This window comes from Mobula hypostoma, chromosome X1 (assembly GCF_963921235.1).
Source record: "Mobula hypostoma chromosome X1, sMobHyp1.1, whole genome shotgun sequence".
Taxonomy (NCBI): Eukaryota; Metazoa; Chordata; class Chondrichthyes; order Myliobatiformes; family Myliobatidae; genus Mobula; species Mobula hypostoma.
The window spans coordinates 33,020,926-33,037,550 of NC_086128.1; the positions used below are offsets into that span (position 1 = coordinate 33,020,926).

At 42.0% G+C, this 16,625-nt stretch overlaps 1 protein-coding gene across 14 annotated transcripts in view; it reads left to right on the forward strand.

The window, feature by feature from the left end:
• The window catches only part of LOC134340450 (thyroid hormone receptor alpha), a 534,574-nt gene that overhangs the window by 70,445 nt on the left and 447,504 nt on the right, over window positions 1–16,625 (forward strand). The window contains exon 1 of one of the 14 annotated variants that reach the window (XM_063037708.1): window positions 7,136–7,328. The exons of the other annotated variants lie outside the window; for them this stretch is intronic. The gene's annotated coding sequence lies outside the window, so the exon portion shown is untranslated. Of the gene's footprint in view, window positions 1–7,135; window positions 7,329–16,625 lie in introns of those variants that run through there. 14 annotated transcript variants of the gene reach the window in all.

A 16,625-nucleotide genomic window follows, 5' to 3' on the forward strand; every position in this document is an offset into this window, starting at 1 on the left:
GAATTGCAAAGCAGCTCCAGCTCCTGATCCCTATTAGGAATTCCACAAGGTGCCTGTTTCTTGTTCCTACTTGGAATTTCTCAAGGTCCCAACTCCTGACTCCCAGCAGGATTCAGAAATTAGAGGGCAGGGGTTCAAGGTGAGAGGGGCGCATTTTGTTTGAAATAGAGGTGATATGTCTGTGGAATGAGCTGTCAGAGGTACAACAATATTCAAAAGACATTTGGCTACTAAGGGTTTAGAAGAAATGGGCCAAACGCAGGCAAATGGGAATACTGTACTTAAATAGGCCTATTGGTTGACATGGATGATAAAGAATAGGCCTGTTTTTATCCTTTATTACTCTATGGCTGTAATAGCATGAGACTTCTGTCTTTAATTGCTGGTGATATTCTACAAGGCTCTAGTTCCTGATTACTGGTGGGAATTCAGTGAAAATCGTATTCCCAATTCCCACTGTGAATTCCATGAGCTTCCTGCTCTGAATTCCCACTGAGAGTTCCAGAGGACTTGAACTCCTGATTCCTGATGGAAATTCCACAGCCTCCTGCTCCTGATTCCTTCTGGTATCTGCCTAGGGTCTCTACTCTTGAGACACACTCAGTGGCCACTTTATTAGATACCTCCTGTACTTAATAAAGTGGCCAATGAGTGTACGTTTGTGGTCTTCTGCTGCTGTAGCCCATCTAATTCAAGGTTCGATGTGTTGTATATTCAGAGATGCTCTTCTGCACATCACTGTTGTAATGTGTGGTTATTTGAGTTACTGTCACCTTCCTGGCAGATTGAACTAGTCTGCCCATTCTCCTCTGACCTCTCTCATTAACACAGCATTTTCACCCATGGAACCGAAACTCACTGGATTTTTTTTTTGGATTTTTTTGCACCATTCTCTGTAAACTCCAGAGACTGTTGTGCATGAAAATCCCAGGAGATCAGCAGTTTCTGAAATATTCAAACCACCCCATCTGGCACCAGCAATCATTCCATGGTCAACGTCACTTAGATCACGTTCCTTCCCCATTCTGATGTGTGGTCTGAATGACAACTGAACCTCTTGACTATGTCTGCATGTTTTTATGCATTGAGTTGCTAATAAAGTGGCCACTCAGTATATATCTTAATACATCCAAGGATTGAAAAGATTTAGTCTATACTTGGATTAGTTATTAAGTATTAACATGCTTGAGCTCTGATAAAATGGAGATATATGTTTATTCCCCAGTATGAAAGTGATGAATTGTGTTGACTTTGCTGATTACTAGCAATCATATTAAATATGACGCAATTATTTTTGCTGCTGATTTTTTTTCCCTCTCTGATATTTTTTCAAGGTATTATGGTTGCAAACCTCTGTGAGCTCTTCCAGCACACAGTAAATGATCCAGAAAAAAGAACACAATGCAGAATTCTGAATGCTAACAAAAATGTCAGCATTGACAAGAACTCAAGAAATAGAAAAAGGAGACAACAGATTGCAGATGCTGGAACCCGGAGCAAAATAATGATGTGCTGGAGGAACTCAGTGGGTCAATAGAGAGGGAAGTGGAACAGGAACAGGAATGTGTCATCCAGTCTTTCAACCCTGCACTGTTAATCAATAAAGTTATGTCTGAGCCTGTGCCATGCCAATTTTTTTCGGATCCCTGTATTCCCTGTTTCACCCTTTATCAGTTTTGGTCTTGAATATCTCAATGTTCGTCCACATATGATGATGCATTTGTAACTCTCTGGAACAGAGCACTCCACACATGTGCACACAAAAATATTTCTTGTAATCTGTCAGAAATCCTTCATCTGTAAATTATGCCCATATCTATGGATCACGTATATCATTTCTGTCAGTGGAGACAGGGCTGGTGTTTTTTTAAATTTAAACAAAATTTTATTTGGAGATACAGTGCAGAACAGGGCCTTCCAGCCCAATGAGCTGCACCACCCAGTAACCCACTGTTTAACCCTAGCCTAATCACGGGACAATTTACATTGACCCTATTAACTGGTACTTCTTTGGACTGTGGGAGGAAATTGGAGCACCCGGAGGAAACCCATGCTGTTTCGGGGAGGACAGACGATCTCCCTATAGACGATGCCGGAATTGAACTCCGAACTAACAGTGCCATGATACCATGGTATTTGTTTCATTCCTCCGGAGAAATAAAGAAATGTCCTTGTTAAATCCTTGATTTTGTTTTTCTATTGGAATTAGGATTTATGTGTACTTCTGCACTGTCTTCCCATTTTACAACAGGGAAGAAGCTATTTAGCCATTACTATGAAATCTAGAATACTTTATCTAAGTTCCTCCACTGTGCTGCCTCCTTCAAGGATGCAATTGCTCAGCCATGCCATTAATTATCTTCTATAACTAATTTCCTAGCTCTGGCTTGGTGTTCATGTCTCACTGCTATGGATTGTTCTGGGGTATTTACAGACATCCCACCCTGCAAAAACTCATTTCAGGGAGGTAGTACCATCAATTTGCGGGAGACTTCCGGGAGAGGTGGGATGTCTGCAATAGAGTAGCTCCTTAGCAGCTGGCCAGTTAGTTTAAATAACGTTAGCTATGCTAGTGAACGAATGACACCTGTTAAACTCACCTCAACATGTCTTTTACAGTCTTAACCCACCATGGGCTATAGAAAAGTCACTGTTGCAAACAGTGCAGCGAGCAACACTGTCATTATTTTGACCCCTATTAGGCTGGGGTACACTTCAGTGTAGTCTGGGGTGATGTACGTTTTATATTTTCTTTTTTTGGAACACTCTGCCACTCTGACTTTTTTTGGAACTCTCTCACTCTTGCTCTTGCTCTCGCTCTTTCTATCGCGCGCGCGCACTCTCACACTTGCTTTCTCGCTCTCTCTCTCTTGCGCTTGCTTTCTTGCTGTCTCTCACGCGCACTCTTGCGCTCTCTCTCGTGGTTGCGCTCAGTCACGCTTGCTTTCTCGCTCTTGCTCTTGCTCGCTCTCTCGCTCTCTCGTGCTCTCGTGGTCGCTCTCACTCGCGCTTGCTTTCTTGCTCTTGCGCTCGCTCTAATGCTTGCTCTCAAAAAAATCAATTTCCAGAACACTGTATATAATTTGTGGGCATCGGGGAGCCACTATTAATTTGCGGGAGACTCCCGGAACTTACGGGAGAGGTGGGATGTCTGTATTTACAGGTGTACTGGCTGATTATTGATAATGCAACCAAATCAGCAATCCAGAAGACTGGATTAATGTCGATGAGTTCAAATTTCATCACAGCGTTTGGGGAATTTTAAACTAGTTAATTAATAAACTCAGATAACAAAACTGATGACCGTGAAACTATGCAGTTGTCATAAAATCTCAACTGCTTCAGTGACATTCCTTCGGGAAGGAAATCAGGCCAGTATATGGCATCAGCATGACTTATGACTGTACTTGCAATGACCGAGCAAGTCACTTCATTTTAATTAGGATTGGACAATAAATGCTGGTTTTGTCAGAATTGCCCAACATCTTGCAGATGAATAAAGAAATAACCAAACTATTATGCCAATTCTTCAAACCTGCTGCAGACTTAGGCTGCCTGAAACATTACAATGATACTCTATTCAATCTCTCCAGAAGTGAGCTATTTGTGGAGGCTAAATCTCTGTTAGGAGCTGACTCTAAGCTGATTACTATTGAAGACTAATTTCCATTGCTCCTTGGGCCTTTTGGTTCTGACATGAGTTGACTGTTTAGTGATGAATTCTTGAACTAAATTAGGCATAGACTTAAACCCTTTTCATCCATAGCCATCCACCACAGTGATATCTACTGTGATGCTAAAGTCAGCTGGAATGCATACAATGGCTGTAGGCTATTTCCAATAAAAAAAAACAAAAATATATTTCTGTAGAGGCGGTTCTAGCAAAGTACACTTTCCCGTTCGGTTCTTAGCCAAGGTTTAGTTTAGTTTGTCAGTGGCTGATAGGGCAAAGTGGGCAGCTGTGCTCAGGGCAAGCATACCTCATTATCAAAGAAAGTATTTGTAAAGCATGTTCCATGACCTCAGGATGTCCCACAGCATTTTGCATAAAGTGTAAGTTGTTGCAAATACAGAAGCATTTTGTCCACAGAAGTTCCAACAAAAAAGCAATATGTTTTTGTCGTGATGCCTGACCATAAACGTTGGCCGGGGAGAATGTCCACTTTGTTCATGGCTTCTTTTAACATCCCACCTGAAACGCGGCACATCCAGATTCAATGTGAGAGCAAATCCTTACAGACAGAGGTGGGAGGATTTATCATGGGGGAAGGAGAAGTGGAAGGGGAATTAATTAGCCACCTTCCACAAGTACCAGTGATGAATATAAAATGGCTTAGATTTTGGTCTATGCTATCTTCAGGCGAAGATCCGTTGCTCGTTCTTCTTTGTCTTCATTCCTACACCTCTGACACTTGTAGTACTTGACCTTGCAGTAAAATCAGAGCCTTTGCTGGGGCTCCTTGCGAAATTGAAAGCCTTAAAGAAGAAAGGGCTTATTTATAAAAATCATCTATGGTGTTGGTTTATTATTGGACTTTGTACCTAGATGGAGTGAAAAGCTTGCCATACATACTGTTTCTACAGATCAAATCATTACACAGTGCATTGAGCTAGAATAAGGTAAAGCAATAACAATGCACCTGCAATTTCTGTGTTTCTCTTACACTCTGCTGGATGTGAACCGAATACTTCACAGTTTTTCTTAAAGAAGACCTAGATTGAAGTCTCACATGGCAAAATGGATTTATTATGAAGACATTTTTAGAGAGACAAAGTCTTGCTTTCTATTGCTATATGAGCTATATGGAAGGAGTAGTCTTTCTCTGTGATATTTTGTGATCGTTGGAGGGGCGTCTCATATTGACCTTTGGATCCCTTCACAGAAGAGCTGCAATGGGGTGCTGGACTATGGTTAAGATGGGGGAGGCAGAGCAGTGGAGTTTGTTAGGTTGCATTAATGTGGGGTCAGAAACAGCCTTTCTCCTTACCTGTATTCTTGACCACAAGTGCTCTGTGGAGATGATCTCCTTGAATGTTTAGCCAAAGATCTAGGTTGCCTTAGACTCAGAGTGGGGTCTCGAGCACTTGTTAGATCCCTGTATGCATATACAATAGAAATAGCATCTTCAAATTTAGGTAGAGGACTCAGTTGTGTTTATCCTTGCCAGCTCATAAATTTTGGTTGCATAGCACAGAAATGGGCTGTTTGTTCTATTGAGTCCACACCAACCAATAGGCACCAGTTTACACTAATCCCATTATTTTTGTTATTCCTGTATAGCAATCATCTCCCCCAAGATTCTGCCACTCACCTAGACACTAGGGGCAATCTACAGTGGCAGGTTAACTTAATATTTGCATAGCTTAGAGCTGTGGGGGAAAAAGAACGGAGCTCTCTGAAGAAACACACACATCAGCTATTCTGGCATATGCACTTTTTTTGCTTTATGATTACTTAATTTTAGCTTATGGATCATGTGCCTAATTAATACAGGCATGTGTTTTTCAATTAAATCCATGAAGAAATACTTAGTCTCACCTGAACATGCCAGTATGTCTGGATTGTTGCAGCGTACTGCAGCTTATGTTGGCCTGGCTGACTGCAGAAGATGTGGTTTGTTTTTCTCTGTTATTCTAGCCAGCAGCTAATTTACGGAATGTACTGCATTTGAGGTTTGGATGTGTTGACCTGAAAATTCTGAAATGTTCGCTGAATCTTTTTGCACGATTGCCACAGAGATGGATGCTTAAGGTTGAATGAATTGTGTGAGAAGAGAATAACAGAAATTTAACATCTGGAGAACACTGTTCACCCATGAGGAAACAGTACAGCATTGACTGTGTTTACATGTTCTCCTTGGTATTAGGAACGTCCTCAGAATGGTGCATCAAGTCATGCAGTAGAAACTGCCATTTAAAAAAAAATAGAGATTAGATTTATTTGTCACGGGTTCATTGAAACATGCAGTGAAATCCATCATTTATGTTGGGGCAGCTGGCAAGTGTCGCCACATTTCCAGTGCCAGCAGGGCATGTCCACAACTTACTAACCGTAACCATACACATTTGGAATGTGGGAGGAGTCTGGAGCACCCGAAGGAAACCCATGCAGTCACAGGGAGGATGTACAAGCTGCTTATTGACAGCAGTGGGAATTAAACCCTGACTGGTGATGCCTGGCACTGTAAAGTATTGCGGTAACTGCTGAACTACCATGTCACCCAATTTACAACCATTGCCTTTTGCAGGACCTACCAGCTAAGGATCACTGATTGGGAAGGTTGTGAGTTTAAGTGCCTCTCCAGAGACTTGAGCACAGAAGTTGAGATGGGTGCAGTAATGCATTACCAAGGAAGTGCTGTAGCACTGGGGTTTCCACCTTTTAGCTGAGATGTTAAATCTGTGTTGTCATAGGGATGTAAAGAATCCTGTTGCGCTTTTTTGAAGATCTGGGATGTTATTTTCAGTAATCATCTTATTTTCTTCAAACAATTAAAATAAAAGCATTGTCATGTTGCTGCTTTTGGAAGCTCCTTGTTAGCAAATTGGCCAGCAAACTCCTACATTGAATATTTAAGAGTAATACAGATTGGGAACAGGCCATTCAACCCAACTAGTCTGTGCTGACAGTGATGTTCATTTAAATTAGTCACGTTTGTCCTATAAACATTTCCTATCCACGTACCTGCCCAAGTGCCTTTTAAATGTTGTTAATGTACCTGCATGGACCACTTCCTCTGGCAGCTTATTCAATATGTGGATCACCCTCTTGGTGAAAAAGTTGCCCCTCAGGTTCCTACTAAGTACTTCCCCTCTCACCTATATCGCCCAGTACTTGATTCCTCAACCCTGGTGAAGAAAAGACTGTGCATTTCTACATATGGTTGCCATGGCTACTTCATTGGCAACAAAGTACTGCAGTGAGGTCATGAAAGACGTTGTATAATTACAAGCCATTTCCTTCTTACTGCCTTTGGACATCTTCTTCACTTAGTTTGTACTTCATTTGTAAAGATGCCACTTGTTTCTCTGTGGCCTCTGATGAAAAGTTGTACAGCGGTGACTCATTGCGCAATTATTCATGAAGATGAACAGTGTCACCCCACACTGGGTTGTTGGCAAAGCAACTCTGTGGAATTTCTTGGTTAATATTTTCTTGAGGTGTGCTGACAAAGTCTTCCTGGAGTTTTCAGCCATGCACTGCATCATCTCATAACAAGAGCAGGCTAGCCATAGCTGGAACCAGTGCCACTTGTGTTATGAAATGATGCTGATCTTCTCTCTCCTTCCATCCATCTGACTCAGTCCCGTAATTTATAAAAACGCTGGTAAGATGACCTCAAGGTTAAATTTATTAATCTAGCTAATGCCTGCTCTTCTTATGGGAGGGTGTTGTATAATTTTAACAGCCTTAGAGTGATGAAGGGTTTCTAAGCTTTGCGTCTATTACTACCTATTCTCTCTTGACAAAGTCATACAAATTTTTTAAATTCCTTCATTAATGAGATGTGGGCATGGATAAGAATGCCAACATTTACTGTCCATTGCTAATTCCCCTGGAACTGATGGGACAATTAAGAGCCAATCTTATTGGTACCTCTATGTTTACACAAAGACCAGACCAGGATGAGGATGGCAGATTTCCTTCTCTGAAAGATATTGGTAAATTGGATGGGAATTAATGACAATCCAGTAGTTTCATGGTTACCATTGCAGTGTCTAGCATTTTTTTTTGTTGATTTGTTCCAGATTTATTTGGGTACAGTACTGGAATTTAAATTTCCCAGCTGCCATGGTGAGATTTGAACTTGCCTCTGACTCAGTAGTCAAGAACAGTGGCTCAGAATAGTTGTCCCAATCAGTAACTTTATCATGGTTTTCGACAGTTAAGCAGTACGTTTTGATTTATGCTTTCTCTTATTAGCTAAGCCTCCCCTTTTTCAGAGGTCTTCAGCCACTTTCTTCTTTCTCCGTGATATCCGACTCTATTTGGATGTGTGCTAAGTGTTAATATTCTGCTGGTTGACTAATTATAATGGCTGTAACGGTTTCTATGTATCATTCTCAAAGACAAAGCCTATATTAAGGTTGGTATTGGTTTACATTTGTCACATGTACTAAGTTATAGTGGAAAGCTTGCCTTGCATGCTGTACATATGAATCAAATATAGAACAAGGTAAAAACAATAACAATGCAGAATGAAGTGTAAAAGCTACAGAGCAAACTCAATACAAGTAAACAATGAAGTCTAAGGTCAAGATCTATCTTATCATACAAGAAATCTGTTCAAGATTCTGATAACAGTAGGATAGAAGCTGTCCTTGAGCCCGATAGATACTGGCTGCTTGTCACTGTATAAAACCAGCTATTGTAACCCTCTGCTATTCATGCTGACCTTGTGGAAGTTCATGAGCGGATCATTGACAGCTCACCGACAAGTGTGTCAACAGTCTTTGCTTTATCACCTCACTTTTTGAAACAGGTTGTCTCGTCAAATCAGGACCTTCTGCACCTGATGGCATCGTTGATGGTGTGGGTTAGAAGTCAATTTCGGGGCTCTTGAATGCACTTGGATTAATAGTTCCCTTTCCTTGGGCAGAGGGAGTCCAGGCTGAGCGCGTTCATTGCAAAAGGGAAAGAAATTCCATTTACAATGCTGCCACTGTGAGTTCTGCACTCTCAAACAAGTTTGCATTCCGTGCTGAATGTCATACCAGGAATTTAGTGTGTAGTGCGGCCAAAATGGGTGACAGATTGATTGCCACAGCGCCTCTGCTCTCTCTGTGGCACCTACGGCCCAGTATGTCTGCTGTCCGCTGGAAACACAGAGGAAAGGTGTCACTTTAGAGGGCAGCAGACTGGTCTCTGTGGAAAGCCATACACATATATCATATTTATATATAACCTGCATCCATGTACGCGCACCTCCACTGAATCCACATACGTGCACGCACACAAAGATCCACATATTGACGCCAGATTAATACTGTACATTGTATTTTTGAATAAGCAGAGAGAGATGGTATTTCCACTGTCTTAAGAAAAAAATCTAAGATATCTTAATGCAGAACAAGGTTCTGGTGGAAGTGGGGTGTAACTCGACGTCTGGGGGTCTACATGGGTGGCAGTGGCCCATTATGGTGAATTATTGTTATACGATCTATCTTTATTTTGACTGAATGCAGGAAACATTTTGAATCCAAAAGGCCATCGAGTTACAGTTTGCACACTGTGGGGAGTAGAGGGTGGGGGGGGCTCAAGGACTGCTTCTATCCCATTTCTCTGCACTGACGCTCTTAAATAAGTGCAGTTGAGGAAATCTGGGATGCAAATCAGATTCGCCTTCGATAGTAGATCCTGTGCACAGTCGAGCTATACACTGCCCTCTTCATCATCTTCAGCAGTCCTTCAGAATTGAGACTAATTTGCTCCCGTCCCACTTCTGAGAAATATGCCTGCGTTTCAGTTCTTTGCATGTGCGGTCACTGTTAGATAGCAGCTACCATACAACATGTACAGATTTGATTATCCTGATACAGAAAAGACATCATTAAGCTGGAAAGAATGCAAAGATTTACGAGAATGTTGCTCCATTCAAGGGCCTAAGTTATAGGGGGAGTTTGGTAGGCATCTCAAGGGGTATAGATAGGGTGAATGCACACAAGTCTTTGCCCCAGGAAAAGCTACAGGACATAGGTTTAAGGTAAGAGGAGAAGGATTTAAAAGGGATCTGAGGGGAAGCCTCTTCATGCGCAAGTAGATGCACACACATATGTGCAGACATATAGACTGTGTCTCCAGGAACTCTGTCTGCACTTCTCACTGCCTCAGTAAAGCAGCCAACATATATCAAAGACGTCATCCGTCCAGACGTTCTCTCTTCTCCCCTCTCTCACTGGGCAGGAGATACCAAAGTCTAAAAGTACGTGCCACCAGGCTCACTTACCATGGTCCCCTAGTACGATAAGGTGGACACGGCCTCACAGTGTACCTCACTGTGGACTTACACTCTGTTGTCCGCCTGCACTGCATGTTCTCAGTAACTGTTATACTATATTCTGCACTCTGTTATTGCTATTCCCTTGTACTACCTTGATATACTGAGATAGAGTGACTGTTGGAGTTAGGGGAGGTAAGGAGGCTGCAAAAGGGATGCCAAAGAGAGAATATGGATGAGAGAGAGAGACAGGGAGAAAGAAAGAAAAAATATTGCTTTATTTGTCACATGTACTATACATCGAAACATACAATGAAATGCATCAACAATCAACACAGTCTGCAAGTGTTGCTATGCTTCTGGTGCCAACGTAGCATGCCACAACTTAATAACCCTAACCATTACATCTTTAGAATGTGAGAGGAAACTGCAGCGCTAGAGAACATATAAACTTCTTACTGACGGAACCCTGATCTTCTGATTGCCGCCGCTGTAATAGTGTTCCACTAACCGCTATGCTACTGTGACAAACCAATTTTTTAATCTGAATACTGCCAGCTTCGATATCAACCTCATTGGGAAATGGGGAACAATGGTAAAATTGGTTTATCACAGTAGCACCCCTCAGGTCCATGCAGGAGTTCGTGTGTGTGTTAAACTTCTGCCGCACACCTGACCTCTAACTGTCATGAGCAATTTTGCTGTGAGAACTCAAGCTTACTCTGTCAAAACCACAAGATAGGTGTTATCTAACAGTGATGTAGTGTCATAGAATCATGCAACAAGGAAAAAGGCACTTCTTCCAATTCATTCATGACGTCTAAGCTCGACCTACTTGCCTATGTTTGGTCTATATTTCTCTTAATCCTTCCTATCCACGCACCTGTCCAACAGTCTTTTCTTGTACGTGCTTCAACCACTTCCTCTGTCTGCTCATTCCATATACTTTTGTAAACTGGTAAACTGGTTTAGTTCACCAAGGCACAGTGAAAAACTTTGTTTTACCTGCCATTCTCCTGAAGGAGTTAGAACCTTATTGCAACACATTTCAAAGACGTGAATCAATGTGTAGTACCTCAACTGCCTACATGTTCGAATAGTTCAGCTTCAGTAAGTGATAATCAACTCGTGGATAATCAGGTAGAACATGGCACGCTGCTGTAAACAGGTTCACCTGACCTCCCTTCCATTAATCTAAATGAACAACAAAGGCAATATCCCTACAAGCAGCCAAAGTGCCACACCTGCTTGTTCACCTCCGTTCAGGGCCTCAAGCAGTCCTTCCGGGTAAGGCAACATTTCACCTGCGAATCTGCTGGGGTTGTCTTGCTCCTGATGGTGTCTCCTCCACATTGGTGAGACCCACGCATCGAGCACCTCCACTCCATCTGCCAAAAGCGGAACCTCCCAGTGGCCAAACATTTTAATTTCAATTCCCACTCCTGTTCCAACTTGTCAGTCCATAGTTTCCTGTTGTGCCAAGATGAGGCCACCCTCAGGGTGGAGGAGCAACAGCTTATATTCTGTCTGTGTAGCCTCCAACCTGATGGCATGAATATCAATTTCTCCTTCTGGTAAAAAAAATTCCCTCCTCCTCCCCTCTTTCTCTATTTCCTACTCTAGCCTCTTACCTCTTCTCCTCACCTGCCTATCACCTTCCTTGGGTCCCGTCCTCCTTCCCTTTCTCCTGTGATGCACTGCCCTCTCCTATCAGACTCCTTCCTCTCCAGCCCTTTACCTTTCCTACCCACCTGGATTCACCTATCACCTTATAGCTATCCTCCTTCCCCTCCCCCCACCTTTCTATTCTGCCGTCTTCCCCCTTCCTTTCTAGTCCTGAAGAAGGATCTCGGCCTGAAATATCGACTGTTCTTTTCCATAGATGCTGCCTGGCCTGCTGAGTCCCTCCAGCATTTTGTGTGTGTTGCTTTGGATTTCCAGCATCTGCAGGATTTCCTGTGTTTATAATAAAGGTTTTCCACTCAGAGTATGGTGACGCCTCAGTTGAACTGTGACCAGATCTAATCAAGTCTTGCTTTGTTCAGGAATGACCTTTCTCTGTACTGTTACAGGTATGGTGATAAGCTGGGTATAAGTGAAAGTTGCTCGGTGTTGTATTACTAAATGGCAGCTGATCCAGGACAACTCATCACAACCTGGTAGCCTGTGGTCTGTCTTTACTGCTTATATTTCAGCATTTACTGTCACTTTGGAATGACAGGGTCTAACAACACCCAGTATAATTTCTGCAGCTAAACACATTCACAGCAGATCAATGTGGGACTATTTTATAGATTTATTAATAGTATGTACATATGTATAGTAAAGGAACATTCAATAAAGAAATGTTTTCTTTTATATTGTACCTATAATATCTCTGAAAAATTTACCAGACACAAACAGCCTTTATATAAATATTTGTTTTGGAGCTGCTGGTTAAAGTTAAAAGCTGGCAATAATACTGGGAGATTTTTCTATTTCGAATACTGCCGACTTCTATATCAACCTCATTGGGAAAATGGGGAAAAATGGTAAAAGTGGTTTGTCATTGTCACGCGTATGGATGTACAGTGAAAGTTTAGTTTTGCATGCCATCCATACAGACCATTTCATTACGACGGTGCATTGAGGTAGTACAATGGAAAACAATGACAGACATAGAATGAAGTGCGACAGTTACAGAAAATGTGCAATGCAGTCAGACAGTAGGGTGCAAGGACGTGATGAGGTAGATTGTGAGATCGAGAGTCCATTTATCATACAAGAGATTTGTTCAATAGTCTTGTTACAGAGAGATAAAAGCTGTCCTTGAGCCAGTTGGTACAGTCGGCCCTCCGTATCCACGGGTTCTACATCCGCGGATTCAACCAACCGCGGATCGAAAATATTCAAAAAATAATTCCAGAAAGTTCCAAAAAGCAAAACTTGAATTTGCCGCATGCCGAGCACTACGCTGAATCCACGCGAATGAAGAGATGCGTAGGCATACCCTGCTGTAGCCTCCCGCAATTTCATAGATCCTCAGTCCCTCTCCAGCACTCGTTGTTTGAGCATTGTTCGCCTCGTGTCTCGTTCGTTCGCTACTTGTGAGAGGAAGGAGTTTAAGGCTAGTAAGGGATGGCTGGCTAGCTATGTAAAGCGCTTCAGCCTCAAGAACTTAAAGATCACGGGAGAATTGGCATCGGTGTTCCCAGAAGAGCTATGATGGTTGTGTCTGTACTGAACATGTACAGACTTTTTTTTCTAGTCATTATTCCCAAATCAATACAGTATAACATAGCATTTACATTGTATTAGGTATTATAAGCAATCTAGAGATGATTTAAAGTATACAGGAGGATGTGCGTAGGTTATATGCAAATACTACACCATTTTATATAAGGGACTTGAGCATCCGCGGATCTTGGTATCAGCAGGGGGTCCTGGAACCAATCCCCCGTGGATACCGAGGGACAACTGTACATGCTTTCAGGTTTCTGCCTGGAGGGAGGGGGGGAGCAGAGAGATATTCTGTGTGAGTATTTGATTATGTTAGCTGCTTTACTGAGGCAGCGAGAAATATCAATGGTGTTCAAGTAGGTGAGCCTTGACATGCTGAGCTGTGTCCACAATTCTCTGGAGTTTCTTGTGTTCGTGGCAAAGCGGTTGCCGTACCAAGCTGTGGTGCATCCACCATAATAAGGCCATAAGACCATAAGATATAGAAGCAGAATTAGGCCATTTAGCCCATCGAGTCTGGTCTGCCATTTCATCATGACTGATCCATTTTTCCTCTCAGCCCCAATCATTGCGTTCTCCTGTATCCTTTCATGCCCTGAGTACCTAATGGCTTGGCATCCACAGCCACCTGTGGCAATGAATTCTACAGATTCACCACTCTCTGGCTAAAGAAATTCATCCTCATCTCTACTCTAAATGGATGTCCCTCTATTCTGAGGCTGTGTCCTCTGGTCTTAGACTCCCCTACCATAGGAAACATCGTCTCCACATCCACTCTATCGAGGTCTCAACATTTAATAGGTTTCAATGAGATCCTCCTTCATTCTTCTGAATTCTAGTGAATACAGGCCCAGAGCCATTAAACCGTCCTCATATGATAAGCCTTTCAATCTCAGAATCATTTTTGTGAATCTCCTTTGAAGCCTCTCCAATGTCGGCACATTCTTTCTGAGATAAGGTGTCCAAAACTGCTCACAATGCTCCAAGTGAGGCCTTACCAATGCCTTATAAAACCTCAGCATTACATCCTTGCTTTTATATTCTAGTCGTCTTGAAATGAATGTTAGTATCGCATTTGCCTTCCTCACCACAGACTCAACCTGCAAATTAACCTTTAGGGAATCCTACATGAGGTCTCCCTTCCCTTTGCATCTCAGGTTTTTGCATTTTCTCTCCATTTAGAGAATAGTCAACACTTTCATTTCTTCTACTAAAGTGCATTACCATACACTTCCCAACACTGTATTCCATCTGCCACTTCTTTGCCCATTCTCTTAATTTAAGTCCTTCTGTATCCTCTCTGCTTCCTCAACACTACCTGTCCCTCCACCTATCTTCGTATCATCTTCAAATTTGACCACAACGCCACCAATTCCATCATTCAAATCATTTACATATAATGTAAAAAGAATCAATCCCAACACAGACCCCCATGGAACACCCCTAGTCACCGGCAGCCAACTAGAAAAGGCTCCCTTTACTCCCACTCTTTGCTTCCTGCCAATCAGCCATTGCTTTATCCATGCTGGAGTTTTTCCTGTAATACCATGGGCTCTTATCTTCTTAAGCAGCCTCATGTGTGGCACCTTGTCAAAGGCCTTCTGAAAATCCAAGTACACACCATCCACCGATTCTCCTTTGTCTATCTTGCTTGTTACTTCTTTAAAGAATTCCAACAGATTTATCAGGCAAGATTTTCCCTTGAGGAAATCATGCTGACTTCGGCCTATTTTATCATGTGCCTCCAAGTACCCCGAAGCTACATCTTAAAAATCAACATTTTCCCAACCACTGAGGTCAGACTAGCTGGACTATAATCTCCTTTCTTCTGCCTCTCTCCTTCTTGAATGGAGTGATATTTGCAATTTTCCAGTTGTCTGGAACCTTGCCAGAATCCACTGATTCTTGAAAGATCATTACTAATGCCTCCATATCCTCTTCAGCTACCTCTTCCAGAACCCTGGTTTGTACACCATCTGGTCCAGGTTACTTATCTGCCCTTCAGACCTCTCAATTTCTCAAGCACCTTCTCCTTAGTAATGGCAAATTCCCTCACTTCTGCCCCCTGACACTCTTGAACTTCCAGAATACTACTAGTGTCTTCTACAGGGAAGACTGATGCAAAATACTTATTCAGTTCATCTGCCATTTCCTTTTCTCCCATTACTACCTCTCTAAAATCATTTTCCAGTGGTCCGATATCTACTCTCGCCTCTCTTTTACATTTTATATCATCTGAAAATGAATCTTATAGTGGTAAAGTATGTTGCAATACTCCTCTGACGTCAAGACTAGATTGAGCTACGTCCTGTGTCTAGTGAGCCAATTAAGTTTGATAGTCAATGAGCTTCAAAGCACATTCTCACCTGGAGAAGGTCCCTGGCTGTAGATATCTTCAGTTAGTTGGTTGTTGAAATCCATCAGTTTGAAGTTGAAAGGCTTCACCATAGAACTTTTCTGAGAGCTGGTAATTCCTAACCCCTGGGTTTTCTGTCTGTCTGATAAGATCTTAAGCAAGACTGAAAGTGTGTCGGCATAGAGGAACAAGCAAACATGTGGTAAATGAATTGTGTGTGCTTCGTCACTTTCACAAAACACAACAGAGACTGACTTCTCACTTCCTGAGACTTGGATTTATATCTAGTCCAGATTGATAAAATGAGAGGTAACTTTTCCTGTCTGTTGACTTTAAGGGTCTTATCTGAAAGAAAATTGAATAGATTTAGCCCAGTTACTGATGTATATGGGAGATGAGTCCCATATGGTGCTAACTTTGGTAATCCTTGATCTGTTGTTTTCTGAGCTGGTGTGTAGTTGTAATTTCTCCGAATTATTCAAGTAGATTGGAGAAGCTGAGTGTCTCTCACTGGAACAGAGAAGGCTAAGAGGAGATATAATGAAGGTACCTGAAATCACGAGTGATGTAGATTGAGTAAAGAGAAAGTTTCCAATCACAAAAGGGTCTGTAACCAAAAAGGGCAAGGGTTTAAGGTGATTGGCCTAGAGAAAACAGCTTGTGTACAAGGACAAAACTTAGGTTGAAGCCAACATGAGCAGAGCCAATTGGAACCCGCCTGAGTCCAAATGTTTATAATTATCTTCTAAACCCAGCTTAACTATATCTTTCAATATAACCATTTCAAACACACTATTGATCTGTTTGAGGATGAAACACAAATAAATGCATCTGTAGCTCTCAACATCCAGAAAGTTACCTTCTGGTTAAGCAAATTGTTCTGAGCTAGATAAATAGATAAGTTATTAAACTGGGTCAATCCAACCTGAACCCTGATAGGCAGGTCTTATCAAGCACAGAAAAATCTCTAAAAAGAACTGTAGACAATCTGAGGAATAATGACAAGTGATTTGGAGTTTTAATAGTTAAATAGTTGAAGGGGATAAATTACAGGGGAGAGAGGATGAGTGGGCGGAGATGGGGCTAAGCTTAATGCTTTTGGAAGGACATGA